At 35.9% G+C, this 19,941-nt stretch overlaps 1 long non-coding RNA gene across 2 annotated transcripts in view; it reads right to left on the reverse strand.

Annotated features, from left to right (window-relative positions):
• LOC110256428 overlaps nucleotides 1-19,941 on the reverse strand; it is a 273,715-nt gene that overhangs the window by 16,431 nt on the left and 237,343 nt on the right. The gene's annotated exons all lie outside the window — the stretch shown is intronic.

The following is a 19,941-nucleotide window of genomic DNA, read 5'->3' on the forward strand; positions in this document are numbered from 1 at the left end:
GTTCTCCTCCATGAATAGTAAGATTATATAATTTCTTTTTATACTATTATGTACTATACATATTTTCTATGATAAGCTTGTAATACTTTTATTCAGCATAAGGTTGTTTATTTTGGGGGTCAAGAAGGAAGAAACTTTTGGAGGTAATAGATATGTTTATGGCATAAGTTGTGATGATGGCTTCACAGGTGTTATATCCAAACTCATCAAATTGTATACATCAAATATGTACAGTTTTTTATGTCAATCATACCTCAATTAAGTGTTTTTTAAAAAGATTTTTTTTTTTCTTTCTATGGACACAGGTGCGGCATATGGACGTTCCCAGTTTAGGAGTTGAATCGGAGCTGCAGCTGCCGGCCTACACAATTGCTGCCAGCCACAGCAATGCCAGATCCGAGCTGAGTTTGTAACCAACACCACTGCATATGGCAATGCCAGATCCTTAACCCACTGAGCGAGGCCAGGAATCGAACCCTTATCCTAATGGATACTGGTCAGATTCTTAACCCATTGAGCCACAATGGGAACTCCTAAAAAGATATTTTTAATTTCTAATTTTATCTAAATCTTTCTAATACTTAAAATTTCACAAACAGTACAAACTATATTTATGGAAAAATATCTTGAAACTAACTTCAGGAAATTTCATTCCCCCCAAAAATTTTATTTATTTTTGTTGTTGTGATTAATTTTTATTGTTGCATAACAAACCACTGCAAAATGTAGTGCTGTAAAATAGCAAGTTATTATTGTCTTAAGGTTCTGTGGATCAACTGAGTTTAGGTAGACAGTTCCTGGTTAGAGTCATCACGCACTAGCATTCAGTTGTTGCCTGGGATCGCAATCATCCTGAGGCTCAACTGAGCTAAATGCTCAAGATTCAAGATAATGCGGTCACAGGGCCATCTTGATACTGAATTGAGTTGGCTGTGAGGTCAGCTGGGCCTATCCACAAGTGGCTACATGTGACTTTTCCACATGGCTTGGGCTTCTCACAACATGGTGGTCTGAGGTTAGTCACACTTTTTCTGACAGCTGGTTTCCTAGAGGCAGCGGCACTAATTCCAATTCTGTTTGTCAGAGCAGTCACAGAGCCTCACAGATTCAAGGGAGTGGATAAAAAGGCTCTCCCTTTTGATGCCTCTCAAAATTTTATATACTAGATGCTGTGATTCAACTACTATTTCTTATAATTGCTACTTTGTTAATAGTTTTTAAATTTAAGTTAGTACTCTAAGGAGTTATGTTTTACTGTTATTTTTTGTATTGTTTTATTATATTTATTAGTTTTTTCTTCTCTAGAAAGTCTATTTTGTCTTTCCACTCCATCAGTAATTATTAACCACAATTAGTTATCTGATTAACGTATATACTTAAGATCCAGCTGCCACCTAATTATGAGATGAATACTTGTAACATATAACTACAGCAACAGCTTCCAAAGGGAGTCAATGAGAAATTTTTCCCATCATCAAATAAGTTTGGAAAATACTGCTTAACATCTTCCACCACTTTCCAACTTAGAAAGTCAGAATTTAAATATGAATATTTCCTGTGAAGTACTGTTGTAGAAGAACCTGTATGACTGTACTTAACCCATTCTTTCTCAGATTTTTTTTTAATAGAATCTTTCCCAGAATAATAATCTGAGAAACTAATGTTTAGGGGCAGTGCTTAGCGAGGTTTAATTTGCAAAAGAATCACCTGAGGGTAATACTGAAATTGGTAACTGGATCTAGTAGGTTAAGGGTGAAGCCTGAGATTCTGCATTTCTAACAGTCTCTTTGGTGATACAGATATGCTGATCACACTTCAGATCCTAATATGAGAGGGAGCATATTTAAGAACTAGGCAAAAGACTGAAACATGCCCCACACCCACCCACGTGTATACACACATTTTTTTCTTTAAACTAGTATTCTTTCCTCAGATATTCATTGAACACACAGACATCGTGTGAGGCATTTTATCAGATGAGTAATAAATGCTAGCTTTAAAAACTAGATATCAGAAAAGACAATAGCTTTGGCTTAGAGAAATGCTTTATGTTGTCTTTCCCCTTGGGTTAATTCATAGTCCAAACAACTTGTTTTAATATGTTATTGAATGGGCACTTAACATTAAATGCATGTAGCCTAGGTTAGGCTCTTTTGCATGGAGCACCTTATTTAATTTAATTTAATTTTATTTTATTTTATTTATTTATTTTGTCTGTTTGCCTTTTCTAGGGCCGCTCCTGCGGCATATGGAGGTTCCCAGGCTAGGGGTCCAATCGGAGCTGTAGCCACCAGCCTATGCCACAGCCACAGCAACATGGGATCTGAGTCGCATCCACGACCTACGCCACAGCTCACAGCCACGCTGGATCCTTAACCCACTGAGCAAGGCCAGGGATTGAACCTGCAACCTCATGGTTCCTAGTCAGATTCGTTAACCACTGCTCCACGATGGAAACCCTTGGAGCACCTTATTTTATTTCAGCATTTCTATTCTTTTGAGACAATTCATAACTTCTGTGTTATATGTCAACTTTTAGACCAAGAGTGAACACTTGCTAATTCTCTAAAGTCATGTAAATTATCTTAAAAACAAATCAAAGAATAAAATATATACATTTTTAAGTGAAAAAATGCCGAAATTGCATTGCTTAAATTGTACTTTGTCTAAAGCAATGGTCTCATCCAGGGGCAAATTTATGCCTCAAGGGATATCTGGCATTGTCTAGTGACATTTTTGGTTGTTATACTGTTCGCAAGGTGGGGGGAGTGCTACTGGCATATAGCGGGTAGAGACCCAGGGTTGCTGCTATACATCCTACAAGACACAGGACAGTCCCCAACAACAGAGAATTACCTGGCCCAAATGTCAATACCCTGATCTAGGTTAAGAATTTGTGCTTTTTTCCTATTTCCTTTGATCTGATTCAGGACATAGATCAGAAAGCTTTGAAAAAGAATGTGCCAAGTCTTAGATCCCTTTTTGCCTGAGGTGGATTTAATGCTAATGTGCAAATAGAAGTGAAGAAGAAGGAAACTGTACTGGTGGCTTGCTCTCCTGAGAAGATGGAGGCATTTAGGCAAATGACTAGGGAGTTCAGTGGCTGTGGTCACAGTCACTGGGAAGGAGTTTGAATACTACTGGGCCATTATCTAGTTATAACTGGTCAGTGTACCACTCTTCATGTGTACATGTTGGGTTGCTATATATCAGTGAAGAGGCTAAGATTTCCTAGGACTCCTTTAGAAAAAAATCACAATTTTCAAGTGGGTGCTAAAATGGTCATGAAAGGCGGCAGACAGTCCTAACGAGTTGAAGCTATTTGACAGTGGACAATCAGCTTAACCTCCTTGTTCAAAGATTAATAGTAAGATAATACATGATGATGATAAAGGACTGCTTCCTGCACATATTTCTTTGTTACTCAACACACCAAGGCAGACCATTTTCGCACCTCCCAGCCCCAACATTAAGACTGCCTTAGGAATGTCAGGTACTCACTCAGTGTAAGGATAAAGTGGAGATAGGGATGAGGGAACGTGGAAGACGTGGAAAGAGGAAAGTGGTCAGAGAGAGCCCGAGGCTGGCACAGATTGAGAACCACTTATTCAAAGCTGAAGGGAACAGACTAGACATCTGTAAGAATAGCTTATCCAGATTTCACCATGGATCTGATTGGTGGCCACATGGAAAGTTAGACAGTATAACCTGGAGATTGGCACTGGCCATGTGCCTCTACACGGATTGAATCATGAGCCACTGCAGCTTCTGACCCTCAACACACCCTGAAAGGAGCTCAGGGTGGAGATCAGGAGTGAGGCACTCTGCTCTCTGGGACAACTGGCAGAACAGCTCTTCAGATAGTTAGATATTTTCAGTTGAAGATTTTATGAGCCCAATTCTTGCATCTCCTCATGTTGAGAAAAGCACTGAAATCCTTCATAGTGGCCTCTGCTCCTCGTGAGTAGCAGTAGCCTTCGTTTGACTAGCAGAAACCTTCTGTAAAATGTGTGCTCAGCTGCATGTACTTCTCCTCTCATCCAAGTCTCACATACACTGATATTCCCCCCTGCCTCTTTGGAGCAGTGTTGCAGAGCAATCTAAAATGCTTCCTCCCAGGCTGTCATCTTCATTTTGCCCCAAGTAAAACTTAACTCTTAACTTTTAGGTTGTGCATATTTTTTAAGTCGACAATAGGAATGGGCAGCTCTATATAAACTTTTCATTACATTAAGAAACTAAGCATTGAAAATATAGTGGATGCACAGATGACATGCCATTTTTATAAATAACTAGGCAACCAAAATTACCATGTTATGTCTCAATTTTATCAATAGACAAGACCACTAAAATTATATATATATATAATTATATATATAGGGACTTTAAAAATTTTAATCAATAATCAATAAAAACTAACATAATTTGAACTGTGAAAAGATTTAAGTGGGTTCTTTGAAATGTAGATTATATAGATTTGGAGTGAAGAATAATTGGATATGGTGGCATCTGCAGAAATAAATGACAGGATTCAAAATGCACTGTGATGTGCTTGTAAAAATCAACCTAGCTATGGATGGGGAGGAGTACTGTCCCAGTAGGTTCCATGGAGTGTAGAATATGTAAATTTGACATGAAGAGCAATTGAATGTGGTAGTATGTGGAGAGCTGTGACAGGAACTCCTAAGGTTAAAAGGATTTCCACAGCTTTAACCCAGCTGAAACAGCCAGGTGGGATGATGTGTGCCAGGGCAGCTGGGGATTGCTGGAGAAGCTGTTATAGTCAGGGAAAACCAGGTGCACTAGGCACAGTACTGAGGGACTAAAGAAATTCTAAAGAGGAGAATGGAGGCAGAAAATGAAACTGTACTGAGAAAGGACAGGAGTCAGTGTGTGCACTGCCTCAGATGGGGTCCATTATATCAAAGTGTCACAATTAGAACAGGAAATTGGACACTTACAAAGAAAAGTCTTAGAGCACCACCAGGCTGAGTAAAAAGTAATTTGGAAGTGGTAGTTGAAGTTAACAGGAGAGTCACGTGGTTCATGGCTAATCTGCATCAGAATTACCTGAGTGTTTATTTAAAGTACCAGTAGATGAGCTCCACAACAGGTTGTGTATTGGAAAAAGTTTTTACACGTTTCCACCATGACTGAGGTACACACTCAAGAATGAGATGTACTACACCTGAGATGAAAGAGACCACAATGTGGTCAATAGTCCCATAGCAAGGAAGAGGATCTGCAGCCTCTGCCCATGGGTGCTACACAAATCCCTAACCATCAAGGTCCTCCAGGGAGCCCAGTGAGACCATCTCTTCAATAAGTGACTTCCTGCATTTATTTTTTCTGCTACAATTACAGTAAAATGCAAGGTGAAATAGAAAGTATCTCATGAAGGTTAGCATGCCATTTTATATAGGTCGTATTCATTTAGTGAGATGAGCTCATAATGTAATTCCATAAGATTTATTTTCTTTAGAAAATCTAAGTCTGGAATATGGGCTAACTTCTGTCTTTTTTTTCTCTAAAGTTCTTTTTTTTTTTAAATTTCTCAGATAGACTGTAAGTTTCTTGAGGACAAGAGTATGGTAATGTTTCTCTACACTTAAATTATGCTCAATAAATACTTGTTTGAAGGAATGAATGAACTGAGTATTAGAGAAAAATATGGGGAAAAGAAGATAGTTAAAAAATAATATAAAGGAATTGAACACTATATTCAAACAAGAACCAGTTAATAAATGGAAGAAAAAAAGTTTATTCAGAATTATAGCAGGAAAATCAAACCAAAAAAGAGAAAGACAAGAAATGTTCAGAACCTATATGAAGAAAAAGTCAACATTCTACTAAGAAGCATAAGAAATGATTAATGAAAGGATATCTTATTCTTAGTAAGGCATATTATTAAAAAGTTGTAAATATCACCAGTTCTAATAAAAACTACAAATGGGTCTACACTTCATCTTTCTATGAAACTTTTTTTATTATGGCCAAATATTTATAACATAAATTTCACCAATTTGACCATTTTTATGTGTATAGTTCAATGGCATTAGCTACATTTATATTGCTGTGAAACCATCAGCATCATTCATCTCCTGAACTTTATTTATTTGGCCATGCCCATGGCATGCAGAAATCTCAGGTCAGGGATAGAACCCATGACACAACAGTGACCAAAGCCACATCAGTAACAATGTTGGATCCTTAACTCACTTGAGCCACCAGGGAACTCAAAGGTTTTATTTTCTTAAACTGAAACCCATTAAACACTAATTCTCCATTCCTCACATCCACCAACCCCCCAGCAACCACCATTCTACTTCCTTTCTTTACTAATTTGATTACTCTAGGTATCTCACTGCAGCAGAATCATATAATATCTGTCCTTTTGCCACTGATTTATTTCACTTAGTATATAATATGTTCAAGTTTATCCATGTTGTAGCATTTGTCAGAACTTCCTTACATTTTCAGGTGGAATAATATTCCATTGTATGTACATACCACATTTTTTTCATCCATCCATCACTGGGCACTTGGGCTGCTCCCACCTTTTGGTTATTGCGAGTAATGCTGCTATGAGCATCAGTGCACAAATATCTGTTTGAGCTGTGCTTTCAATTCTTTGAGGTATATATCCAGAAATGAAATTGCTATATCATATGGTAATTCTATTAATTTCATATTAATTTTTTAAAACTAAATTCTATTAATTTTAACCCAATTTTTTTAGGAATAATAAATACCATTTTCCAGTGACTACACAACTTTTATATCCCCAACAGCAATACATAGTGTTCCAATTTCTTCATATCCTTGCCAACATTTGTCATTTTCTGTTTTTTGTAATAACCATCTTAATAGATGTGAAATTATATCTCACTGTGGTTTTGATTTGCATTTCCCTAATGATTAGTGATATTGAGCATGTTTTGATGTGCTTATTGGCTATTTATATATTTCCTTTGAATAAATATCTGTTCACATCCTTTGCTCATTCTTTAATAAAGTCGCTTGTATTTGTTGTAATTATTGAGCTGTAGGAGTTCTTTATGTATTCTGGATATCAATTATTATCAGACATACAATTTGCAAATATTTTATCCCCCTCCATATGTTACCTTTTCACTATTTTGATTGTATCCTTTGATGCACAAAAGCTTTTTATTTTTAATAAAGTCCAATTTACCTATTTTTCCTTTGTTGCCTTACTTTGGATGTCCCATATGTTAAAATTGTATGGCACTATATGTAAATTATATCTCAATAAAACTGGAAGAAAAATAAGCAATAGAGTGGATCAGTTTGTATTGGTAAGGAATGATGTTCAAGTTTTAAAAGTTTAAAAAGCAAGGTTTTTAAGAATTGTTATAACAGAGTCTCATTTGTGGAATAATATAAATGCATCTATGTATATGTACCTATTTGTATAACACATATGTATATGTATGCATATTTATATTTATCCATATATATTTGTATGTGCATAAAAAACTGGAAGGTAAACTTACTGCAGGACTTTTATGTTTATTCTCTTCTGAATGGTATGAGTTATTTACAATAAGAATATGATAATTTAATCATTAAAATTTACTTTTACAATTAAAAATAAATACTTTGTACTGGGTATAGTAGTTTCCATCCTTGAAACAGGCTCAGTAAATGAGATTGTTGTTGAAGAGTAGAGAATGAAAAATATGGTACATTTCAGGGATATGGCCAACTCTAGGTTTGAAAGTACAAAAAGGTTCTGGATGGTTTTTATCTGGGGAAATCACTTCTCTTCAATTCCTTTTCCTTATTGGTAATATATGGGGGATTGGAGTAAAGGATGACTAAGGTCCCTTATAAGGTGACTTAGGTTCCTTATAAATTATGAACCAGAGCAACTAGAAGGCCAAAATGCATGGCAAAGAATAAAGAAGGTGTACTGAGATAGAATTTAAAGACGTCAGCATGATGTGTTTCTCAGTGAAACATCAGCTCCTGGAGTCTGTAACCAGGCCTTGAGTATTGTGGCAACAATGTGAAAACGTACTTCTCAAGATGGCTGCCCTCAATGCCACTTTACAGTAAATAACTTGTTTTGCTTCAATGCAAGAGGGAAAAAAGTTCAATTTCTTTAATTCTCAAGTTCTTCAAATAAATGCCCTTACCTTTTTCCTATTTTGAATATTTATTCTCATTTCTAGTCTTTGAAATACAATCCATTAAAAAAAAAAAGTTCATCAGCATAAAACATCCAAAAAGCAAATTACAAGAGTGTATATTAACCTCATATTTTAGCTTTTCCCGATCTGCTGATGCTGCTAATACTGTTGACTCAATAAATAAACATTTTGCATGTGGTATAGAATATATTTCACAAACTTACAAATTTGTAGATAAAAGTATTAATACAATACAAGCATTTTTTTCTCTAGTGTCAAAGTAGGTTGTTCTTAAGTGTTATGTGGGCTGTGTCCTAGAATTTAGTGTTTAAATCTGCTAATACCAAAGTAGAAATATACTTTCCCTACAGAAACAGTATAATAAATGCTTCATGTATTCTCAATATAAACCACAATGACCTACTTAATACAGAGTGCAGCAAAATCGGAGTAATTTTGAAGGATAGAGGAAGCTATCAAAAAAAGCAAACTCTTTAGAGTCAGAACCAGACTGACATCCTGGCTCTGTCGCTTCCCATATGAGCAAGTCATTTAAAGCCAGTGAGCTTCAGTTTCCTCTTAAGTCAAATAGTGATCAAAATATTTATTTCCCAGAGTCACCCTAAGGATCATCTAAGATTATGTAGGTGGTCATTTTCCTTCCTGCCTCCCCTTCTAGCTTCCCCTTTATGCTAGGTTTTGCTACTTGTTTGAAATCAAAGGAGGGTTTTTTGGTTTTTTTGCTTTACACCATGATTATGACATTAACTAAACTATGAAAATGGTCTGGCCTAATATTAATCATAGCCCCAAACAGCATCTGAAGGATGGGTAATGCTTCAACTCTGGAAGAACAGAACAGGGCCGTGGAGCTCCTGCTATATGCCCTTGGGTGGCAATAGCTCATGTCACAGTGGCATCTACACTCATCAATTATTAACAGTACAGGTGGTGGACTTACAAAAATCAAGTTCAAAATCCTGGATTTAGGGAGTTCTCGTCATGGCACAGTGGAAACAAATCCAACTAGAAACCATGAGGTTGCAGGTTCAATTCCTGGCCTTGCTCAGTGGGTTAAGGATCTGGCATTGCTGTGAGCTGTGGTGTAGGTCACAGACGAGGCTCAGATCTGGCATTGTGTGGCTCTGGCATAGGCTAGCAGCAACAGCTCTGATTAGACCCCTAGCCTGGGAACTTCCATATGCCGCGGTGCGGCCCTCAAAAGACAAAAAGACAAAAACAAACAAACAAAGAAATAAAGAAATAACAAAATCCTAGATTTAGGAGTTCCTACCATGGTGCAGTGGGTTGAAGGACATGGCCGAAGCTAGGGCTCTGACTCAGTCCCTGGCTCTGAAACTTCAATGTGCCAGGGTTGCAGCCTTAAAAAAAAAAAAAAAAAAAAAAAAAAAAAAAAATTCCTGGGTTTACCACTTATGAGGTATGCAAATTTGAACAATGTATTTAACCACTATGCCTCAATTTCCTCATTGATAAAGTGAGAATAATAATAGCACCTCCTACCAAGCTTTTTTGAAGATTAAATAAAGAGATGAATAAAATATTTACAATAATACTTTTCTGATTATATTTTTCTATAACTTAAGCTTACTAGTAGTAGTTTTGATGCTTTCTAACGAAAAAAGAAAGTTTACACAAAAAAGAAAGCATATTATGTATTGCTAAAAACAGTTGGGTAAAATATTACAAATTATTTTCCAAAAGTTTCTTTTTGTCTTTTTTTTTTTTTTTTTTTTTTTTTTTGGTCACACCTGCAGTATATGGAAGTTCCCAGGCCAGGGATCAAACCTGTGCCACCTCAGAGACAATACCAGATGCTTAACCTGCTGGGCCACAGATTGAACTCCTCTTTTTGTCTTTTTATAGGACATCTTTCTCATTTATGAAATCATGATTTAAAGCTTCATGTGTTCTCACTGCACACTGATGAATCAGTGTAAAAGAATGAATCTTCACAAATTAGGTGTGAAAATTATTACTGAGTTTTTTATAACACTTTAATTTTTTGTATAGTCCTCCTTCAGCTAGCATGACAACTTTAACTCTGTATTTGAGTTCCTTGGAATAGCATCCAATTTATAGAGGCTTCACAGAGCCCCAAGGCAACAGGCTGAGGCATCTAGTTCTTGATGTCATCTATCCACAGTATCTGCTGAAACATCTTGTTGGGTCCTCAGCCATCACCTCTCAGGTGTTGCCAACCAAACATTCCATATCCCTGTTAACTAGCCTCTTCAAAGCAGGAGTCTCTGCTACTTCTATGCCTCACTTGAATCCCTCTTTCCCTTTCATGCCACATTGGGCCTCCTTAATTGCTCCCTGGCTGTCTAAAACCTTAGACACACTAGGCAGCATCTTCTTTGGAGTTCCTAAGTCTGGCCAGTAAGCAGAAAGCAGAGCCTCTCTCGGATACCTTCTTCTTCCTTTCACTTCTCTTCCATCTCTGTCCTCCCACAATGTTATAAAGGGTGTCAGTATGAACAGTCTTGCTAAGAAAGCTCTGGGACAAGTTGGGACGTAAATAAGATCTAAGTAAGTCAGGATGAAAAAGACTTCCAGTGATGTAACCAAAAGGTATGAAAAGCCTTTGAGGGCTCATGAGAGTGAGGGTAGCAGTTTCTTCACATGACGATGAAAAGAGGAAGAAGGTATTTGTGTGGTGCATGGTGAGGGGATAAGGAAGAGAACAGTGGAAGAGAAAGGCAGAAGATATTTGCATGTTTAGGTCATTTCTAATCTGTGCCTGTAATAAGCTGCTTTTTCTCTTATTCCATTCTTTCATTTTCCTTCTTCTAGATCTATTTTTCAGTTGGCACCATACTACATAATTTTTTCTTAGCATATTTTGGAGGATTTTCTGAGCCTTCCTTGCTTAGATTTTATTTATATTCAACTTATTCCAGAGCTTTCTTATCAAGACTATTCATACTGACACTCTTTATAACATCATCAATCTCTGCCTTCATCCTCTTAATGGATCCTAGGTGCTTTTTCTCTGCTGTCGTTCTTATCTTTCCTGATGGGGATACTCTCAAGTCCATTTATATTATGTCTCTATTTTTACTACCATTTTTAGCTGGTTTTTAGTTCATGCAGTTCTGTTAGTTTCCAGGTCAATTTGATTTATATTTACAACGTTGTGAGAAACTATATCAAATGCTTTCTCCCATTTTGTCATCCAATGGAATCTTATCACATTTCCCTGAAAGACCAAGGACAACTTGAAGATATTTTTCAATTTTTGCCTTCTTTTTCTGAGCCAGTGGTGTACTGTCACTAGTGAATTTCAATGTGAATGGTTTGGAGCCTCATCTCCTGAAAGTCTTTGGAAAGAAGGACATTAGGTTATCTTGTTTCTGGTCACAGAAGACATTTTAGAAAATAGAAGCTCTAAATTCCAAATAACAGCTATTTCTATTTCTAATGAAATGGCAACATTCTCTCTGTAAAGTCTTACTTAATAATATATCATTAATTGTATAGAAATGTAGAATGTAGCACTTTTGTTTTAATTTTAAAGCAACTACACAAACTAGAATAGGTTCTGAGGGACAGAGCCTGAAAGAAATAAACTCAGATTTTTTAAAGGCTCTAAGACATATTATTTATAATAAAACAAGGTAAAAATATCATATTTCCTCAAGCTGTCAATACTCGGCACCATGAGCTCATGACTGTCCTCCATGGTGATACTCTGCTAGATTATTATTCTGTCCTTTCAAGGACAGATTGTGTTGTTTTCCTAGAGACAGTGTCAAAGATAAATAAAGCTCCAGTTTGGGTCTAGGTTTAGAAACTATCAGAAGCATTTTTAAAGCCCCTGCACAGCAGAGGAAAAAAAGAGCAATTGACTGTTTCAAATATCAGAATTCATGAGGATTTTTCATGCAGTTTGATATAAAAGACCCACCAAGATGAAGTGTGAGAATTGCCAGGGAGAGAAAAAGAAATCACCGAGTTTATTACACAGTCGCCACAACAAAATTGATTAACAACTGATAAAACATATGAATTGATAGCCATCTTCCAAGATTTTCCTGGTTTGTGACTTGTTGTAATGTTCTAAAAATATTTCATGAAATGTGAAGTCCATACAAACACAGAAGTTAAGAATTATATTTTTAGAAAAAGAAAAAGACATTACTTGAGAAAGCTCTGTTCTTGTCAGACCTTTGGTATGAACAAACAAAACAGCAGCGTGCGAGGCTTCATGAGAAAGACAGAGGGTAGTAATCTGTGCTTTGACCTAGGACCTTTGCTTTTAACCTAATTAATCCTGTTGCAGCCATGGTAAACATTCAAAGGTGATTCCCTGCCTGGATAAACAGTAAGTCTAATTGATTGCTTTATAATTTTCCAATAATTAACACTTCTAAAAGGTGGACTCAGCATTGTGATTTTATATTCTAATCACAAAGAGGGAGTTCATGGGATTCTGTTGCCACACTGGAAATACACCCTATCCTCTCTGAATTGGCCTCTTGGGAACCATAGCACACTCAGGCCTCCTGGATGGCCAGAGCTGGAGAAGATGTGGATCTGTGTGAGGCTAACAGGCCCTGACAGAGCTAGAATTCCTCTAGTCGGCCTATACCCAGGACTGTGATTCTGTAACCAACTGGCCTACATGGCCACAGGCAACAGATACCATTTTACTAGGACTGCCTAAACATAACTGGGAACTATAAAATTCTTTGTATTTAATAACAGCAAGGTGGTGCTTTAGAAAAATTTCTTCCTTCATGCAACAACAGAAAAAATGTTAAATTTTTAAAAAGCTAGAAAATCACATTTACGCTATGATTTTTGTTATATGCATTTCATATATATATATATAAACAGAAATACATAAGAATGTAGAAAAATACAATTTTATGATTACTGGATTCCAAGTAATTCTGCTTTTTACATGTATTGAATCACTATTGCTGTTACAGTATTTTTTATATAAAAAACATACATACACAATACAAAAACTCATCCTCAAGTTAGGAAAGAATTGCGATTTCACAGTTTTCCCCAGTTGAGAGTCTTCATATTTTAGTTAGCCAGTATTTTTTATATCCTTTCATCCTTTCATATACCTCACCCAAATAAAAAGGGTCTTCAAGTTGATAACTCACCAATACCTAACTGAAGTTTCTTCTGATTTCTAAGGACTTTAGAAAATATGTACAAGTCAAAGAAGTATGTTAAAAATGCCTTCTTGAGCTAATCCTATGAAACATGTTAAGAGAGGTTAAAATGTATTTATACTATTTTATATTTAATAATTAAAATAACAAATCTTTATAAAGCTAAGGTGCAGAGAAACTGAGGCACAGAGAAATTAAGTAGCTAGCTTAAGGCTGCACAGCTAGCAGGAGTTGTAGACGAGTCAATCCAGCAATCTAGCTACAGAGGCCATGCTCACAACCACTTCAAAGTCACCTTCATTATCTCCACACAAATATTTTCCAGTGCAGAATCAACCGTACGTTAACACTGTATTAATGTTTGTATTGTCCAATTTTTGCTTTTTCTTGGAATAATTGTGCCTTTTTCTTGGAATAATTGTGCCTCTTTTTAATTTGCTTAATTTTATCCTCAATTCTTTTTACATGCCTAATAATTATATCTACTTTATCATTTTTCCTGCAGAGCTTCCTCCTTGGACACCCCACACCTGTCCTCTCATTTTATTCCAGATTACTGTTCTCTGATCTTGCTGTTTGGTCCATGTCTTCTAAAACCCCAGTTCTTTCTCTTTCTCAGAGTATTTCCTTGTTTTCTTGGAGCATATTCTATCTCCTTAGGAAAGGTTCCATAAAAGTAAATATCTGAGTCTTCAAAAAGCTGATACCTTAATTTTTCCCTGAAGTTTAATTGATACTCTAGAATATTATAATGTGATAGAACATTATAGCTTGAAAAGTATTTTCCATCAGAATTTTAAAAATAATGTCTACTGCTTTCTAGAAGTGAGAATCACTTTGAGGTCATCAATGTCATTTAACATCCATTCTTCTGTATGTAAGTTTGCCTATATTCTCTCTGAAATGACATTGTGCTATTATCGAAAAATGTCACCGGTTATACCAGTCAACAAAGGATGTTGTTGCCATCAAGCCATCAGCCACTGTAGCCACCCCTGACTTGTGCATCCTAAGGGGATTCAGGATGAAGAAAAAAAAAAAATGGGGTACTAGCCCTAGGTAGTTAAGGTGCATATCAAAGAAATGATGTCAATGAGCCTAGACCCTTGCATCTTCCAACACATAGAAAAGCAGTAAATTCAATAACTTGAAATATTTATTTTTTTCTTTAGTTAACAGTAATCTTTTCCCATTACTTGGCTTTTGTTGCAAAAAATCCTATTTATCCTGGCTCCTCCCCTACCTCTTTGGAGCAGTTCTTCAAGGCTGAGAGCTTAAATCCTCAACAAGTCTGCCTAGTATAACATAATTTTCAACTTTTAGGTCATGCAGTATTTTCAGTTGACAGTGCCTTGTGGGTCTGTTCTCATTCATTATATTTAGACCTAATTTAATATGAAAACTGGTGTTCGTGTTCCTAAATATTCTCATGTTATTGCTTTGATTTACTCCCCTCTATTTTCTGTTTTCTCCTGTTAGCTGAATTACGCATCTTCGTGTTCATCTTCTAAAAATGTTATTATTTTTATTTATCTATTTGGAATATTCTTCCTCACTTTGGTTATACTTTCTGGGAAATTTCTTTGAGTATTTCTCCCAACCCTAAACTTGATTTTTAAATAAGCTTTGCTAATAATTTTTACTTTCTTGATTTACTTATTCTGATTTTCCCTTTTTCGATAGAAATCTATTCCTGTTTTATATATGCCAAATATTTTATGATTCTCTTAGGATATTAACAGATTTTTAAATGTTTTCTATATTCCCTGCTCTATCTGTGTCTATGATTTTATACTGTTTTTTTTTTCTTTTTAGTGTCTGCTTTATAAATAATAGGATTTACATGAAAGTTCAATGATTTCTTTTCTTTTTTTTTTTTTTACACTGTGGCATGTAGAAATTCCTGGGCCAGGGATCAAGCCTGTGCCACAGCAGAAACCCAAGCTGCTGCAATGACAACGCTGGATCCTTGGCCTGCTGTGCCATGAAAGAACTCCTCAATGATTTTTGTCTACTGACATATGATTAAGATACTTAAAAAAATCAGCTTGTTGGTGGTTCTGACTGCAGGACAGGGACTTTTCACTGGATGGCTTCATTTCTGGAGTGATTAGTCATGGAGTTGACCTCATTAATAGAATTCTCCACATTTTAGAAGCCTTTTCTCAGGGGTTTTGCAGGACCTCCTAAGAATTTCCAGGCTTCCATTTGCGGTAGATATAGATGCAAGGCAGTTGCTATTCTGTGATTGTGATGAAGGAGAAGGAGTTTATTATGAACTAAAGTTTGTGTTTCTCTGCTCTCCAGCAGAAACTGACAGAACATTATAAATCAACTATAATAAAAAATTTAAAAACAAATGAATTATCTTTCAGTGGAAAAAAAATATAGTTTGTATTTCTCCCACCCCACCCCCAAAAAATATCAGATGTTGAAGCCCTAACCCCTAATGTGATAGAATTTGGAAGGAGGATCTTTGGGAGTTAAGTTTAGATGAAGTCATGGGGAGTGGCATCATGGGGTTAGCATCCTTATGAGAAGAAGAGAAAGAACAGTTATCTCTCTTTCTCAGTCTGCTTTTTAAGGACGCAGAGAAAATGCAGCATTTGAACACCTGGAGAAGGGCTCTTACCAGTAACCTAACCTGCCAAGCACCTTGCTCTTGAATTTCATAGCCCCCAGAAGAGTAAGAAATAAATGTGTGTGTTTAAGCCACCCAGTCTATGGTATTTTGTTGTAGCAGTCCATGCTAAGACAGAGCTGGTTATTATCAAGTTATTTTGGTTACAGACTCTAAATTAACTCTCCTATGATCCTGAGTCCCAGATCACTCCCACTAACATTTCAAGATAGAAAAAAGCATCAAAATGTCAGCATTTTACAAATTTCCTACATTGAATTTCAAGCTTCATCCCTGATTTTTTTACCTCACTCCTCTTTCTCACCATTCATTGTTAACTCATTCTTTCAAATCTGAGTTTTTGAAGAGTGAACAAATATCTTACTGTTAATCTCCTCTTCGGTACACACTTTAAATTGTGGGCCCCTGAACCATGTTGACAATAATCCACCTTCTTTTTTTTGGTTGCACCCATAGCATATGGAAATTCCCAGGCTAGGGATTGAACCCATGCCTCAGCAGTGACCCAAGGCATTGTGGAGACAATGCCAGATCCTTAACCCATTGCACCACAGTAGGAACTCTCAATAATCCATCTTTTTCACCTCCTAATATTTTTTCAAAATATTTTATCAATTGGTGTCCTCATTGCTACTAAGAGGAGTCTTGATAAAGAGAGAAAATAAACATGTGAGTCATTTCTTTAAAGTAATATGAAGGATGTAATTGTAGGGAATTATACTAGTGGAAGGTACACAAATTAAGTTAGAGAACTTACCTGAAGGTAGAGTTTGGAGGTATGATATATTCCTATAATGTGTAATTGTGAATGGAGACTGGTTTGAAAGAGAGTTAGGAGGGGAATCCATAGATATTTGTGACTGACTAGATGTGACAAATGAAGGAAAATTAAAACTGTAATGATGATGTTAGCCTTAAAAAAAGAAAGGATGTTATCTCTAAAACAGAAAACAAAACAAAACAAAAAGAAAGGATAATTTAAAATGCTAATATGTTTTCAAGTGGGCATAGAGGAACCTACCTCAACATAATACAGCCCATGTATGACAAACCCATAGCTGACATCATTCTCAGTGGTGAAATCTGAAAGCATTTCCACTCAGATGAGGAACAAGACAAAGATGTCCATTTTTAACACTATTATTCGATATAATTTTGGAACTCCTAGCCACAAAATTCAAAGAAGAAAAAGAAATATAAGGAATATGAATTGGAAAAAAAGAAGTAAAACTATAAGTATTTGCTGATGACATGATACTATACCTAGAAAATCCTAAACAGACTACCAGAAAACTGTTAGAGCTCAACATGAATTTGGTAAAGTTGTAGGATATAAAATTAATACACAGAAATCTATTGCATCCCTATTTACTGACAATGAAAATCACTAAGAGAAGTTAGGGAAACAATCCCATTTACCATCACATGAAAAAGAATAAAGTACCTAGAAATAAACCTACATAAAAAGACAAATTACCTTCAGTACTCTGAAAACTGTAAGATGCTGATGAAAGAAATCAAAGATGACACAAACAGACTGAAAGATATATACAGATGCTCTTGGATCAGAAGAATCAATTTTGTCAAAATAATTATACTACCCAAGGCAATCTACAGATTCAATGAAATCCCTATCAAATTACTGATGACACTCTTCACAAACCTAGAACAAAAGATTTTAAAATATGTATGGAAATACAAAAGACCCTGAATAGCCAAGGCAACACTGAAAAAGAAAAACAGAACTGGAGGAATCAGGTGCCCTAATTTCAGACCATACTACAAAGCTAAAGTTACTGGCACAAAAACATAGATCAATGGAACAGGATAGAAAGCCCAGAAATAAAACCCTAGCATCTATCATCAATTAATCTATGGCAAGGGATGCAAGAATTTACAGTAGAGGAAAGACAGTCTTCAATAAGTCATGCTGGGAAAACTGGACAGCTACATATGAAAGAATGAAATTAGAACATTCTTTAGTACCATACACAAAAATAAACTAAAAATGGATTAAAGACCTAAACTAAAGCCAGATACTATAAAACTCCTAGAGGAAAATATAGGCAGAACACTCTTTGACATAAATCACAGCAATAACTTGTTTGATCCATCTCCTAGACTATGACAATAAAAACAGAAATAAACCAATGAGACCTAATTCAACTCAAAAGCTTTTGCACAGCAAAGGATACCATTTAAAAAATGAAATGAAAATCCACAGAATGGGAGAAAATCTCTGCAAATGATGCAACCAATATGGGCTTAATCTCCAAAATACACAAATAACTCACATAACTGAACAACAAAAAATCAAACAACCCAACTGAAAAATGGGCAGAAGACCAAAACAGACATTTCTCCAAAGAAGACATATGGATGGCCAACAGGCACATGACAAAATGTTCAACATCACTAATTATTAGAGAAACGCAAATCAAAATTATAATTAGGTACCTCCTCACACCAGTCAGAATGGCCATCATTAATAAGTCTACAAATAACAAATGCTGGAGAGAGTGTGGAGAAAAGGGTACTCCTACACTGTTGGTGGCAAGGTAAATGGTACAATAACTATGGAAAACAGTATGAAGGTTCCTCAGAAAACCAAATGTAGAACTATCATATGATCAAGCAATCCCACTCCTGGGTATATATCTGGACAAAACTACAATTCAAAGACACATGCACCCATATGTTCATTGCAGTATTATTCACAATAACCAAGACATGGAAACAACCTAAATGTCCATCAATCAGATGAATAGATTAAGAAGATGTGGTACATATATAGAGTGGAATACCACTCAGCCATAAAAAAAGAAAAAAATAATGCTATTTGCAGCAACATAGATGCAACTAGAGAGTCTCATACTAAGTGAAGTAAGTCAGAAAGAGAAAGACAAAATACCATATGATATAATTTATATATGGAATCTAAAGGCACAAATGAACCTATCTACAAAAGAGAAACAGACTCACAGACATAGAGAACAAACATGTGATTGCCAAGGGGGAGGGGAGAGGGAGTAGGATAAACCAGAATTTGGGGGTTAGTGTATGCAAACTATTACATTTAGAATAGATAAGCAATGAGGTCCTGCTGTATAGCATATGGAACCATATTTGATCTCTTGGGATAGAACAAGATGTAAGATAATATGAGAAAACGAAAGTATGTATATTATGATTGGATAACTTTGCTATACAGCAGAAATTGACATAACATTGCAAATCAACTATACTTTGATTTTAAAAAAGAAAAAAGTGGAAATAATGTTAATACATTTTCAAAGTTGGAAAGAGATAAGTATTCACGTTTTCATTCAACCAACAATTATTTAATTTCATTCAGAGGTAGGCAATAGGCATAAGCAAAGGAGAAAAACTCTTTCTCTGGAGGGGTTTACAGCTTAGTAGACTCAGAATTTAAATTTTATGGCTTTTACTATATTAGAAGCTACCGAAATATATCAACATTTATGGGAAGAAGCATGTGGATTTTCTCCAGAATCACTAACCTACTTTGAAGTAGGAGCACACAATTTTATTTATTTATTTATTTATTTATTTAATTTATTTTGATTTTAGGGCCACACCTGCAGCATATGGAAGTTCCGGGTTAGGGGTCCAATCATAACTGCAGCTGCCAGTCTATACCACATCCACAGCAATGAGGGATCCTTAACCCACTAAGTGAGGCCAGGTATTGACCTCGTGTCCTCATAGATACTAGTCAGGTTTTTTTGTGCTGTGCCACAATAGAAACTCCACAATTTTAAATTAGGGTAGATGATGCAGAAGGTAACTGAGACAAGTGTTTGAAAGGATTGGTAAGATACAGTTTAAGGTTGTAGAACATGGGATCCTTATTTGGGAGAAAAGAAGTAAGTACGGTAAAGGACTGATTAACTTGCCTATAAATACTGGTCAAGGACCTGGAGGTTCAAATGAAGTCAATGAATAGAAATGTAATGAGAGTTGGAAC

Source organism: Sus scrofa, chromosome 13 (assembly GCF_000003025.6).
Source record: "Sus scrofa isolate TJ Tabasco breed Duroc chromosome 13, Sscrofa11.1, whole genome shotgun sequence".
Lineage (NCBI taxonomy): Eukaryota > Metazoa > Chordata > Mammalia > Artiodactyla > Suidae > Sus > Sus scrofa.